A 14,324-nucleotide genomic window follows, 5' to 3' on the forward strand; every position below is an offset into this window, starting at 1 on the left:
TTTATATAGACTTATCACAAGACCACAAACGACAAAAATCTACAATATTGTACTTAAAAACTGGTAGAAATAGCTTAGTTCTCTTAAGATGGTAAATGCGAAACCTAAGTTAAATGTACCTTGGGATGCGTAACATTATACAACAAAAGTGTTGCAGGGAAGGTGATGCGTCGGTTCCTTACACGCAAGAACTGTGATGCGTCGGTCCCCTACTGCTGCGTAGGGGACGGTGATGTATTGGTTCTTCTCTGCATGGGGAGGTGATGTGTCGGTTTCTTACAGCGCTTCCGTGGCGGTGCAACCCGCAACGCCGTGATGCAATGAAGATCCGGTGAAATGGATCAAAATGGCATCTTCTTCTTGGTGCGACAACAATGCGTGCACACCTGATGGCCGTGCGGCACCTCAACGAATCTTCTGAGCCACGACAGGCCCTGCGACACGCTTCTCTGGTAATGCGGCGGAATCTGCTGCGAAGGCAACACTCTTCTCCAGCGATGCGGACGCCTTGGTGATGCAACAACGGCAGCGGCGGTATGCTTTCTGAGCGATTCGACGACAGCGGCTGCGGTAGCTGCACTTTTCTCCGGTGATGTGACGATGTCTGCTGCGACACTCTTCTCCGGTGATGCAAGGCACTTCGGGTGATGCAATGGCAACAGTGGCTGCGGTGGCACGCTTCTCCGGTGATGCGACGGCATCTGCTGCGACGGCGACACACTTCTCCAGTGATACGACGACAACGGCTGCGGCGGCGACACGCTTCTTCGTTTTGAGTCGCGCTGCCAGCTCCCAGCAACATGCTCTCAGAAGGCCCAGCTCAACAGCAGGCACTTCAATTCCCAGCAAGGGAAGGCAGGGGAGCTGGTTGGTGAAGTCTGTTTTCCCTGAGACTTCAGCAGGAGGCAAGCTCTATCTCAGGCCCTAAGAGATCCTTCACAAGTTGATTTGAAAAGCACAAAGTTCCTTTCTCCTTTCTTTGGCAGTCAGGCAACCACTGAAGGCCAATCCCCCAAACAGCACCTAGCTAGCGATAGTCTCTTCCTCGGCTTCTCTGGTTCCTCTACTCAGCAAAGGTTCATCTTGTTTCCCAAAGTGATCTAAAGTCTTGGGGTCTGGGCCCCAGTATTTATACTCATTTTCTCTTTGTTCTCTGAAGGCAGAGAGGCCTTTGTCTAGTCCAAACCAGTTCTGGTCAGTCTTGGAGCACTTTGTTTACAGGACTCCTTCTTTCCTTTGACAGTGTGGGACAGGGACATCAGACGCACCACAGGAGGTGGAGCCAGCATTGTGGAAGGCAGGCACAGCCCTATTCAGGTCCCAGGTGCAACTCCTCCCACCACTCTACATGTAGATCTCTCTATTCAGCCTTGTGCTGACTCACCCTGTCACCTGGAATCCCCCAGTCCCTGTCACTCAAACTCCAGACAAGGAATACACAACCTAGCAGATGCAGGCTTGGATGGTTAGGCAAGAAAATACCTACTTTCTGAAAGTGGTATTTTCAAACACAGAATGTTAAAACCAACTTCACTAAATGATGTATTTTATCATTCTGAGTTCAGGCATACTAAACTCAAATTTCTACCAGGTTCCCTGGGTCAGTTAGGATTATAAGATGTTATAATCAAACTGCCCATTCTGGCCTATGGGGAACAGTTAGCCTTCCAATAGTGAAAAAAACAAAAATGGCTGTAATTCACTATTAGGACATGCCAGACACCCCTGGGCATGTCCTACCTTATACTTACAATGCACCCTGCCCTTGGGCCTACCATAGGGGTGACTAATATGAGGAAAAGGGGAGGTTTTGGGACTGGCAAGTGGGTGCTCTTGGCCAGTCAACATGGCAGTACCAGACTGAACATAGGCTCTGCAATGCCAGGCCTTAGACACACTTTACAGGCTGCTTCTGTGGGTGGCACAACCTGTGCTGCAAGCCCACCAGCAGCATTTGATTTACAAGCCCTGGGCACACTCACTGCACTGTACAATGGTCTGACAAGTAAAACAAATCAGCCAATCATGGAGCCACTAATCCATGCATCAATTTACCATAGGGAGCACTTGCACTGTGGCACTGAATAGCAGTGGCACAGTGCCCAAAGCATCTAACACCAGCAAAAACACATGAGACAACAGCAACAAATGGAAGAGAGACCCACGCCAATCGTGCCAGGTCTAACACGAAGACACCCAGATAACTTGGCATCTGGTTGCTTCACTTTTATCCTGATTTAGGAACCATGCCGGATTTTTGGGTCCAGATGAACAGACCACAAGGATTTTGGTTTTCTTGTTGTTTATCTGTAGCTCATTCCTGTTAGAATATATGGCAGTCACATCCAGGAAGCGTTGTAAGCCTATCTTAGTATGACTAAGAAGGACCAAGCCATCGGCATAGAGTAGATTGGATAGGGGGAGGCTGCCCAGTTTGGGTGGATGCAAATTGACTAGATCGAGGGCTGTTGAAAGATTGGGCAGGAATAGATTGAAAAGCGTAGGAGCAAGGACACACCCCTGCTTAAGGCCTCGCGTTGTTGGTATTGGTTGTGATAGTCATGAGCCGTCCCCGATTTCAATCCTGACCCATGTATCATGGTGCAGGAGCTGCAGAGCCTTAAGTAGGCTATTTGGAATATTCAATAGGGACAGTTTCTGCAACAGCGTCTTCCTGTTGGCCCTGTCAAAGGCCAATTTATAGTCGATGAACCCCATATATATGGGGCTATGACTGGATTTCACCTGGTCAATCAAGAAAGAGAGTGTGATAAGATTGACCGTTGTCCCGGTGTTACTTATGAATCCAGTCTGATTTGGTGGAATAATTGAACTTGCGTCAGCCCGAGATAATAGGGAGGTCGGCAATATACCATCGAAATACTTCGCTTCATTGTCGATTAAGGCGACCAAGCGGTAATACCCTGGAGATTTTTTATCGCCGCCTTTGAAAATCGGAGCTAGGATCGATCCTCGCCATGAAGCCGGGATGGTGCATTTTTCTAAGATGGAAAGGTAGAGCGGAGCTAGCTGAGTGGCCCAAAAGACTGAATTCTCCTTAAAGAGGGCTGGTGGAATGCTGCCTGGGCCAGGGGCCCCGTCCTTGTGTCCCTTTTCGATCTGCCTTAGTATTGTTGTTGCTGTGAAGGAGTGCCTGAGATCTGGCTTGTCGTAGGACGTAAGTTGAGCCTCCAGGACCATGCTGACCTCAATGTCCTTGGTCTGTTTATAGTTCTGATGAGACTGTGGGGGATTGTTAAAATGATTTTGTAGAAAGAGGTACCACTCTGACCCTAGGATGTTAGATGAAGCAACTTTGGGGGCCCTGCCCCATAGGCTATTTATGGTGTGCCAGAACCTCACAGAATTACTGGTCCTTAAATCAAATTGTAATTTGGCCCAGAAGATGTTCCAGGAGTTCCTTCGATCTTCTCATTTGGCCACCTTCAGGTTTCTACATGCCTCTCTTAGTTTAGTTTTAATAGTTGGATCCATTGGCATCGTTTTCAATTTCTGCCACAGCCGATTTATGCTTTGTTTAGCAACTCGTATTGCAGAAGGAGTCAGTTGCTTAGACCCATTCACTTGTGCACACTGTGTCGGTTTTGCAAACCTGACTGCTAGACTATCCACGAACATAATCCAGTTTCCAATTGGGTCATCCCTTGACACAGGGATGTTCGCAATGGTTTGCTTTGCTTCTGTCTCTAGGAGCTGAAGATTATTGGCTGAACACTTGATACGCTTTAAGTTAATGGTGAAGGTTTCAAGACCTTGGTCCACTGCCTGATCATGTTGCAGCAGCCTGATGTTTAAGGAGAGCTCTTGGGGCCAATGATCGCTGTCCATTTTGTTTCCAAAGTCAAAAGAGGAAACTTGATTCAGTAGAGGGAGGCTGACAAATGAGTAGTCGATCACAGAAGCCCCGGTTTTGGATAAGAATGAGAGACCAGGCGGCTTGTAGGGATGGAAATGGCTGTTAAGGGCTCTAAGACCAAGCAGCTTTGTTACCTCATTCAGTTGGAAGTTGGACATCAGCCACATGTGAAAGTCTCCAGAAAGCTAGGATGTCTGCGTTAGGGTTTACAGTTCTCACGTTTAGTACAGTGGAAGTCAGCTCATCTGTTAGTGCTATCCTAGAAGCCGAAAATGGACGGATGGAAACATTCATCAAGATTAGAGTTCTCAATTTGCCACTGGGGGTTCTGAATGAAGTGCCTCCTGTCTGAAGCCCCTCAGTATTACTTGTTAGATCCCAGGAACTAATTGCGCTGGTGGCCGATATATAAATTGCTAAGGCACAGCTGCAGCGGCCAGGGGACTTTAAATTAATTGCAGGGATATGATGGATTTTGAACCCTTCAAGACGCTGCGGTTTCAAAAGCCATGACTCTTGCAGTAGGATCATTTTGAAGGAGAGTAGATAGGATACTGTGGCCTGGTCCCCCAGTTTATTTGCTAGGCCATTTATATTCCAAGAGCATATCTTTAGTCGGCTGCCACCATTATCATTGTAGCCATTTTTTTGTCATCGCAGCAGTCTGGTTGAGTTTAATGACCCCGACAGCCATGACCAGGTGTCAGCTCACGCCACTACCGCGGTTTGGGCAGTCTGCCCACCACTTGGATTCTTTAGGCTGGAGGTAGGGGTTTTGCTTAGGGCACTCCTCAAGACCGAATAAACCGGTCTTGGTAGCGCGCTTGGACATGCCACGTCCAATACGTTGTCAAAGATGTGGGTAGGCTGGTTCCTTTCCAGGGGTAAGGGAAATGCCCCACTGCTTGAAAGTTTCCATGTGCCTCAAAATTTTATTTGCTACCTCCGCAGATCGCCAGGTGAGTTTGGTGGATTTGTTTGACTGACCTTGACCTGGTGCGATAAACTCTATAGAAAGTATCTCATGTGATGTGACTTCTTTCATCAGACCAATTGCTTGTATCAGCTTCAAGATAGTACCACGATTTAAAATGTCAAAGCTACCCTTTGACTTATGCTCTGGACAGAATAAAGTGTATGCTGGTGTTGCTTGCGCTATCTTGGTATTCAAATGCCCATCAGGTTTATTCCCAGATGGATTGTTCCCTGAGTTGCTATTAGAGTGGCTCATTTGGCTGGCTTCCATAGGGGGTTTGCCCCGCCTGGAGACTACCCCGGGGAGCCTAGAGGGTGGCCCGCCCCGTTCCTATAGAACCTAAAAGGGTTTCCCGCAGACGTATTGGGGACTGAAGCCGAGTTTACAGTTGGAGAGGGTGGAGAGAGTACCACGCTAAGTTTACTTGAGCTCTTTGAGGCTGTGCCAGAACTGGAGTGCAGCCCACTGGCTTGGACGGGATCTTGTGAGTTAACGCTGCCTGATGGAACTATTTGCCGGGGTCGCTTTGGCCCCTCTGCTAGGCTCAGGGGTATAGAATCCGAGGCTTGTCCTTGTGTATTAACTGAATCCCCAGGTGAACTCCTTCTTGCTGTGGCAGCAGGATCCTTCTTGACTGCTCCATCCTTCGCCATGATAGAAGGTAGAGAAACTGACTGTTGTTTTTTGGCCTCATTGGGTATGGGAGATGGATTGGGCACTTGCTTCGCTGGCCCGTGCACCCGGTTTGGATCCTTGGGACCATTCGAATCTGCTCGTGTGCGGGGTTTGAAAAGTGGGTAAAGGACTGAGACTTGTGTTTTGCAGCGGATCTTGTTGTGCCCCTTTCTCCTTTTAGCTCGTTTCCCCTTATGGTCGACTTCCTCCATATCCTGATCGGGGCGCATGTGGGTTGTTGCTACTACCGCAATTGTTAAATATGCCCATGGGCAGTAGTGTGGCAGAAGGCTGGTTCCCCGTTACTCCTGGATATGTCGCCTCTTGCGCGTTGTTGATTTGGTTTTCATATGTGGCACTGACTCTTTCGCTTGAGATGGTGGACTTTGCATTAGTAAGTTCTGTAGGAAGGTGGAATCTGACTGCATGGTTACCCCCACTTTTTCCTGGTGTTTTGCTGGTTTTCGACTAGTCTGACTGGAATCCTGCTAATCAGGAACCCAGTTTCTGCTTTCTCCCTAAATTGATTGCATGTACTTTAGGTACACTCCAGATTGAATTCTGAGGTACCCTTATACGTCCCTAGTATATGGTATACTATGTACCCAGGGCATAGGTACCCCAGAGGCCTCCGAGGGCTGCAGCATGTATTATGCCACCCATGAGAGACCATTCAAAATGACACCACAGGTCTGCTACAGCAGCCTGTGTAAGGTGGTGCATGCACCCTTACTTAGATATCAATTCTGAAGGCAGGGTTCTGGGTTTTATTTGAGAGGGTGCACCTGCATGAGCAGAGCCCGTGTGCAGCCTTCAGAACCTATATTCCGGGATTGTTTGTGATTCTGCCAACCATATACTCTTAAGTGCATTATAACCTCGTGGTAAATGCTAACTTTAAAAACGGCTGCGAGGAAACATGTCGTCTTTGGTGTCAAACACCTTGGAATAATACCTCCCCGCCAGTAACTGGTGGGGGAGGTATGATTCCACCCTCCTAGAGGGAGAAATATGACAACACTGGTACACCTGGTACCAGCTTTCTCGACCCTGGCATCACAAAATCGATGCTGCCAGCCACAGTCACGAGTCTGCCCTCCTGCTGCTGGACGAAACTCTGGCAGGGGAAGGCTTGAGAATAGGTTTTCTGTCACAGGGAGGTGTGACCACCTCCCAGACCAAGCTTTAGTTTATTGGGGCTGGGTGGGTGCACTCTGAGAGTGCTTTGATGTCTGCACTGGGGGCACATTTGATGTCCCTGTGTCCCTGTGCATAGTCTATTTGCTCCTGCTCTGGCGCCAAACTGGACAAAGGACATGGGTGTAGCCACCCCTCTGTCCTGACCCTCCCATAGGTGGGTCCCCAGAGTTTGTCCCCCCACTTCCTTGGGTATAAAGTAGGAACCCCTGACTACAGGACTTTAGATTTCACCTGGACCGAAGCATCTTTCCTCTGACTGCATGGGTTGCAGTTGCCAAGGCTTGTTGGTGTTCAATCCGGACACTGACCCCCCAGCACACGACATCCTTTGTGGGACAGCTCATCTCCGGACTTTGGTTGTCGTCGATGTCTCCTTGTCCCCGTGGCTGCAGAGTCAAGCTTCACCTCTTCTCATCTGAAACACCCGACATCGGTGGGCATTCTTCTATTGTGCCCCTGGTCACTGTGAAGTGACCCAGACTCTGTCCCCTCTGCTTTCAGGTTCTTCTCAGCTCCGATCCAGGCTTGGATCACACTGGACACTTTTCATCTTCCCGGCAGCAGCACTTCTTTGCATCACGCCATTGAAATCAACGAACGTTTCCGACACCACTTGATCCCTATGCACCCGGCTCCTCTGGGATAGGTAACACGGGTACCTAGGTACTCACAAGGGTGCTGGCCTTAGAACCTTCTATGTTCCAAAGGGTTGCTTGAAGTCCTCTACGAAGTGTCCTTAATCTGTAAAATTCCAACTGCGACTTTCCCATAGAGTTGGACGAAACTCGCGTCTATGTTCTCACACTGCACCCGTCCTCCGTGGGTCTCCTATGTCACTACCTTGGGTGGTTCCTTGGGGTCCCAGTGATTCTATGTGCTCTAGGTACTGTGTCTGGTCAATCAATCAAACATTTATAAAGCGTGCTGCTCACCCGTGAGGGTCTCAAGGTGCTAGTGGGGGGGGGGGGAAGAAGGAGCTACTGATCCAACAGCCAGGTCTTGAGAAGTTTCCTGAAGGTCAGCAGGTCCTAGGTTTGTCGCAGGTCGGTGGGGAGGGTGTTCCATGTCTTGGCGGCGAGGTGGGAGAATGATCTGCCGCCGTTGGTCATTCGGCAGCTGCATGGGATCGTGGCGAGGGCGAGGTCCGCAGAGCGAAGCTGGCGGTTTGGGGTGTAAAAGTTGAGTCGTTCGTTGAGGTATGCTGGTCCGACGTTGTGGAGTGCTATGTGAGCGTGGGTGAGGAGCTTGAAGGTGATCCTCTTGTTGACCGGGAGCCAGTGGAGGACTCTCAGGTAGGCGGTGATGTGGCTGTGGCGAGGGATTCCAAGCATGAGGTGTGTGGAGGCGTTTTGTATGCGTTGAAGTCTTTTCTAGAGTTTAGCTGGGGTTCCCGTGTAGAGGGCGTTGCCATAGTCCACCCTGCTGCTGACGAGGGCTTGGGTGACTGTCCTTCTGGTTTCAGTGGAGATCCATCTGTAGATCTTGCGGAGCATGCGGAGGGTGTTGAAGCAGAAGGAGGAGACCGCGTTGACTTGCTGGGTCATAGAGGGCGTTGAGTCCAGGATGAACCCCAGGTTACGAGCGTGGTTGTTGGGTGTCAGGGCCGTTCCGAGCGTGGCCAGCCACCAGGAGTTGTCCCATGCGGAAGGTTTGGAGCCGAGGATGAGGACCTCTGTCTTGTTCGAGTTCAGTTTCAGGCGGCTGGTCTTCATCCACTCTGCGATAGCCTTCATTTCCTCGTGGAGGTTGGATTTCGCGGTGGCCGGGTCCTTGGTGAGGAAGAAAATGGATCAGCTGGGTGTCGTCTGCGTACGAGATGATGTTGAGGTGGTGCGCTTGGACGATGTTAGTGAGAGGTGCCATGTAGATGTTGAAAAGGGTCGGGCTGAGGGATGATCCTTAGGGAACGCCGCAGGTGATTGTGGTGGCTTCGGATCGGAATGGGGGAGGCGGACTCTCTGGGTTCTGCCGGTGAAGAAGGAGGTGATCCAGTTCAGAGTTTTGTCATGGATCCCTGCGTTGTGGAGGCATGTGCGCAGGGTGTGGTGTCTAGTCAAGTCGTGGTTGTTATACCACTTTCTTAGTCTATGGTTTGGTCTCCCCCTGGAGCCCACTATGTATTGTGCTATTTACTGTTGTTCTACTGATTTAATATTGTGTGCTTTATTCTATAATCTCATAAAGAGATTAGTAGAGAGTGTTTATTAATATATACATATATTTTATATATTCCTTGAGTGGTTCTCCTTTTATTTGGTCATTCAGGAGGTTATAATCTGGTAAACCAAGCTGCTTTACATTCCTTCGATACTTAGCCTGAAGGCTGCTCTCCATAGCTACCACTAGGATAGCTTTCAATAAAGGTTGTCTTTAACCTAATCATCAATAAGGGCTGTTTGGACTGGTACAAGGTGCCCACTTTAACAAGTGGACAGCATATACCAGGCCAACTTCTCACATTGGTGTGCAGTGGTTGGGATTCAAGCTTGCTATTGTCTTACCAGATAATTTCATTGAGGGACTAACTGAAAACCACTATAGGTATATAGGTACATATAAATCAAGACTAGAATAATAGTTGGATAAGTCAAGGGTCTAGAACACCCTTTCTCCAACTCAAGAGAGTTTAGTAGCTCCCACTGCGTTAGGTAGGTGCCTACACCAAACAACTCTAGTATGTCTTCTAAGCCAGAAGCCAGTGGGCCTCTGCCAACTAAGTATGACCATCTCTCATTCCAAGAATTGAGAACCATGTGTACATCTAGGAAACTGAAGACAGGGAGACATCCAGGCACTCAATGCCTCATAGAGGCTTTGCTTTCGGATGACCTCAGAAAGACCCCAGGGCCTGATGAGGCAGGCAAGTTGGGTGGAGCAGTAGAGGAGGAAAGGCCAGGAAGTGAACATTTCTATGACCTGGACTCCAATGCTAACCAGGAGGATCAAGATGATTCTAACCTGGACAATCCAATTCTTCCTGAAGGTGAGGGAGAAGGCCTCAGTGGCCCTCTCTTTACCCCACCTGGAAGAGTTAACAGTTTACCAAAAAGGTCCAGATCTCCTTCTCAGGAATCTGATCATTCTGTTATTTCTGTAGGGACCTCTACTTCTCATAAAAGGGAGTCCTCTTATGAGAAGACGTGCCAACTGCTTGAGTTTGAGAGAGCTAAGCTCAGAATCAAGAGAGAGCAATTGGCCTTATATAGGGAATAATACCCACAACAAAGAAAAGGGGGGAGAAGGCAAAAAACTCTACCTCATCCTCCTCGAAAAGTACGCAAACACACACTAGGAGGTTGAGCAAAAAAAAGGCGGCCTATATATGTTTACAAATGTAATGGATTCAAAAGAGCACACACACTTTGTAAAAACTGCCCTCACCCACAACAAGTTGTGGCATGCTTCATCATAGGGCTGCTACTAACACCTCCCAAACCCAACGCTAGAGGAGGAGCAATAGGGAGGGGTAGACAATACAACAGTGATAAAGACAAACGGAAAAGACAGCATCCTAAAGTGCAGATAAATCATGAGTTTAAAACTGGCTCAGGGATATCTCTATAATAATTTTATTCATGGATTCCCTAGTCAGGATTAAAAAGGTATATAAGAGAATATATACCTAATGGATAGTGGTGGTGTAAGTAAATTAAGTGCTCACCACCCCTCCATTCTGCATAGTGGTCAACATGTTTCTGCCGGTTCAAAGCTTAGTCTCCGGCATTCCTCAGGACAAGTTGGATCCCTATGCTCCTTTTCCAAAACCCCTCTCACTACCCACTATAGTGGGCTATACTCCGCCTGTAAGTCTGGAGTGTTTTTGTAACTTTACTCTTCCAATAGGAACTGAAAGGTAAAAGACAAAACAATAACAACAATTGTTTTCACATCAAATACAAAGACAAAATTATTAAATGTGTGCTCTCAAACAATCCCAAACAGTCGCAAACCACCCAATTGGTGTGACCAGAATCTTTCATACGTAGTGCAAAATCCACCATCATAAATTAGTGGGCAATCAATGGCCCTCCTAATGGTATATACATATCACATCATCTGTGATTCATATCCATTTGAACTAAAAACATACTTTGCAATAGAAGCAACGTGTTGAATAAAAAGAGAGAAGACGCACTCCAACATAATGTAAAAGATATAGAGGCGTCACTCCCCATATCATAATCATAGATTTTTAGTTCAGGTACACTCAATCTGGGTCACACGATGTCCAGCATTCCCCACTTCTTACAAGAGGTTATTAAGTAGATAGCTAGAAATGGCACTGGAGTAGAGAGCGACCCTCTGTAGTCACACACTGTGGGAGGGAAATCACAAGATGGGAATATTACCATGAGTGAGGCTCAATACCTAAATCACCCCCCAAAAAGGAAAATAACGTATTTTTCAATCGACAGCCTTCTCTTCCAAACGAGAAAATCTTACAAATAGGTGTAATATGGTACTCTTCTCCCCCCAGTATATGGCCAAATACTCCTTACTTCGTCACGAGTGGTATCAGCCCTATGATGAAGCATGCCACAACTTGTTGTGGGTGAGGGCAGTTTTTACAAAGTGTGTGTGCTCTTATGAATCCATTACATTTGCAAACATATATAGGCTGCCTTTTTGTTGCTCTACCTCCTAGTGTGTGTTTACTTATATAGGGAATCCCTGGACCTGCAGAGAGCTTCAAAAAGGTTGGGGCTAGGCCCCATGGTGGCAGCAAGTATCCCTAGAGGTAGAGACTATACTCATGACCATAGGAACCTGAACAAGATTGTCCCTCCCTACCAGAGTGGGGATGGCATCCACAAATGGATAACTGCACTGGAGAAGACCTGTAAGTTACAGAGGGTCCCTCAAGAGCAGTGGGCAGCAATATTGTGGCTCTCATTTGCAGACAAAGGAAGAGACAAGCTCCTCACTGTTAGAGAAGAGGATGCTGATAATTACAAAGTCTTGAAGAGTGCTCTGATTGATGGGTTTGGCTTAACCACTGAACAATACAGGATTAAGTTCAGAGATACCCAAAAGGCACAGACTCAAGACTGGGTTGACTTTGTAGATTATGCTACTAAGGCTCTGGAAGGTTGGATACATGGCAGCAAGGTGATTGACTTTTTAGGATTGTACAATTTGATTATGAGGGAGCAGATCCTTAATAATTGTCAAAAACAGCTTTTTCACCAGTACCTGGTGGACTCAGATCTGACCTCTCCCCAAGAATTGGGCATGAAGGCAGATAAATCAGTCAGAACGAGTAAAGCCAAAGAATCAGGGTGGTGACCAGAAGAAAGATGCTTCCAAGAACCAAGAGAAAGGTGGGATAAATAAAAAGATACATTCACATCAGGGCCCCAAAAGTCCTCTTCTGGGGCTTGGTCCCAAACTCCTTCCTCTCCTGAAAAGAAACCTTATTGCCATATCTGTAAGAAGCCTGGCCACTGGAAAAAATGACCCCATTTGCCCTAAGGTCAGCAATAAGGAAAATGTTCCTCCCAGCAATTCTACCACTCCTCATGGTACTACAAGTAGTAATCCCCCATGTGGTAGTAGTGCACCCAAAAAGTTAGGTGGGTTCTCATGGGGAACTGAGGTGGACCATGATTTAGAAAGGTCCCCCTCACAGGCCTCCTCAGTCTGTGATGGTGGCATGGGATTTGACACTTTTACTGTCAGTCCTAATTCTTTGGGCAAGTACAGACAGGAGCCACTAATACATGGTCAGAAAGCTGTGACCTTTAGGGACACAGGGGCTAGTGTCACCATGGTGACAGGGAACCTAGTACCCACTCAACAGCTTTTACCTGAGTTTAAGTACCAGGTGACCAACATTGATGGTATCAGGACAGATCATCCCATGGCCATAGTCAATCTTAGCTGGGGAGAGGTCACTAGCCCAAAGAGAGTGGCCGTGTCCCCAAACTTGCCTGTTGGGTAATGATCTAGAAATTTCAGGCTGGGCTGAAGTTGAATATCAGGCCCATTTAAGAATTTTAGGTCTCCCTGAGAAAGTTGGTGGGACCCATAGGGCCTCAGCCCAACTCCAGGGAAATTTTGGAGTGGTGGAGCCTGAAAGAATGGCCCACTCTATTCCACCAGAGAGCAGAAGGGTTCAAGAAAAGTCTTCTGCCCACCAGACTATAGGTAAGGGTCAGCTTCCTCAGAGAACTGATCCTACCCCTTGTGAAGATACTGCCCCAGAGGTGGTCAGGCCTGGCCTGGCAATGCCCCTGATGGCAGGGGACCCTTCCAAGGTGGTAACCAGTCTGGAGCAGGTAACCTGCCCCTCTCTACCCTATCTCAATCAGCCTAGGGCTGCAGAGGTCAGGGAGGTCAGTGGACCCCACATATTAGGGACAACCAGTCTAGTAGCCCTAGCCAGGTGAAACTTCCTCAACACACTGAGGGATCCCTCTTACCCTTGTGTAGGGACCTCCCCCAGAAGGACTCTGTTGGGCAAAGGCAAACCTGGGACCAAATGGTTCCAAACCTACCATGTCCCTCCAGTGTTCCAACCAAAGGGACCCAATCCCCAGCTGTAGGCAGCCAGACGTTGACCCTTAGGACCAGACACAACTCAGACAAGGAAAGAAAGGCCTCCATGGTGACCAGTGCTCTGAGGAAGTTGAGACCAACTTTATTAGCCTCACTTCTCTACTCAGACACCCCACCAGCCTTTTACTTTGCCACAACACACTACAGGTAGTAATCCCAAGTTTTGGAGAAAATCCAATACACTTAAGGGTAGGGACTCCTTAGTGTAGTATAAGACAGGGGGTATCCATGCTGGTGCAGGATCTTCCTTATATGGTGACTTAGTCAATAAAGTATCAACTGGGCAATGTTAGTCTTACCTCCTTTCGTTTAGGGGGGTTATGTAGGAAGGTGGAATCTGACTGCATGGTTACCCCCACTTTTTTTCTGGTGTTTTGCTGGTTTTCGACTAGTCTGACTGGAATCCTGCTAATCAGGACCCCAGTTAATCTGCTTTCTCCCTAAATTGATTGCATGTACTTTAGGTACACTCCAGATTGGATTCTGGGGTACCCTTATAAGTCTCTGGTTTATGGTATTCTATGTACCCAGGGCATAGATACCCCAGAGGCCTCCCAGGGGCTGCAGCGTGTATTATGCCACCCCTGAGAGACCATTCAAAATGACACCATAGGTCTGCTACAGCAGCCTGTGTAAGGTGGAGCATGCACCCCTTACTTAGATATAGGTTCACTATCTCTATCCTATATCACTGCACATATAAACCTATCAGTCACTCCTATGGCAGGCCTTATCAATCCTGAAGGCAGGGTGCTGGTTTTATTCGAGAGGGTGCACCTGCATGAGCAGAGCCCCCCTGCAGCCTTCGGAACCTATATTCCGGGGTTGTTCGTGATGCAGCCAACCATATACTCTTAAGTGCATTATAACCAGGCGGTAAATGCTAACTTTAAAACGGCTGCGAGGAAACATGTTGTGTTTGGTGTTAAACACCTTGGAATCATACTTCCCCATCAGAGGTATGATTCCACCCTCCTAGAGGGAGAAATATGACAACACCGGTACACCCGGTACCAGCTTTCTTGACCCTGGCATCAC

The sequence above is a fragment of the Triturus cristatus genome, chromosome 5_2, assembly GCF_964204655.1.
Source record: "Triturus cristatus chromosome 5_2, aTriCri1.1, whole genome shotgun sequence".
In the NCBI taxonomy this organism is placed as follows: Eukaryota; Metazoa; Chordata; class Amphibia; order Caudata; family Salamandridae; genus Triturus; species Triturus cristatus.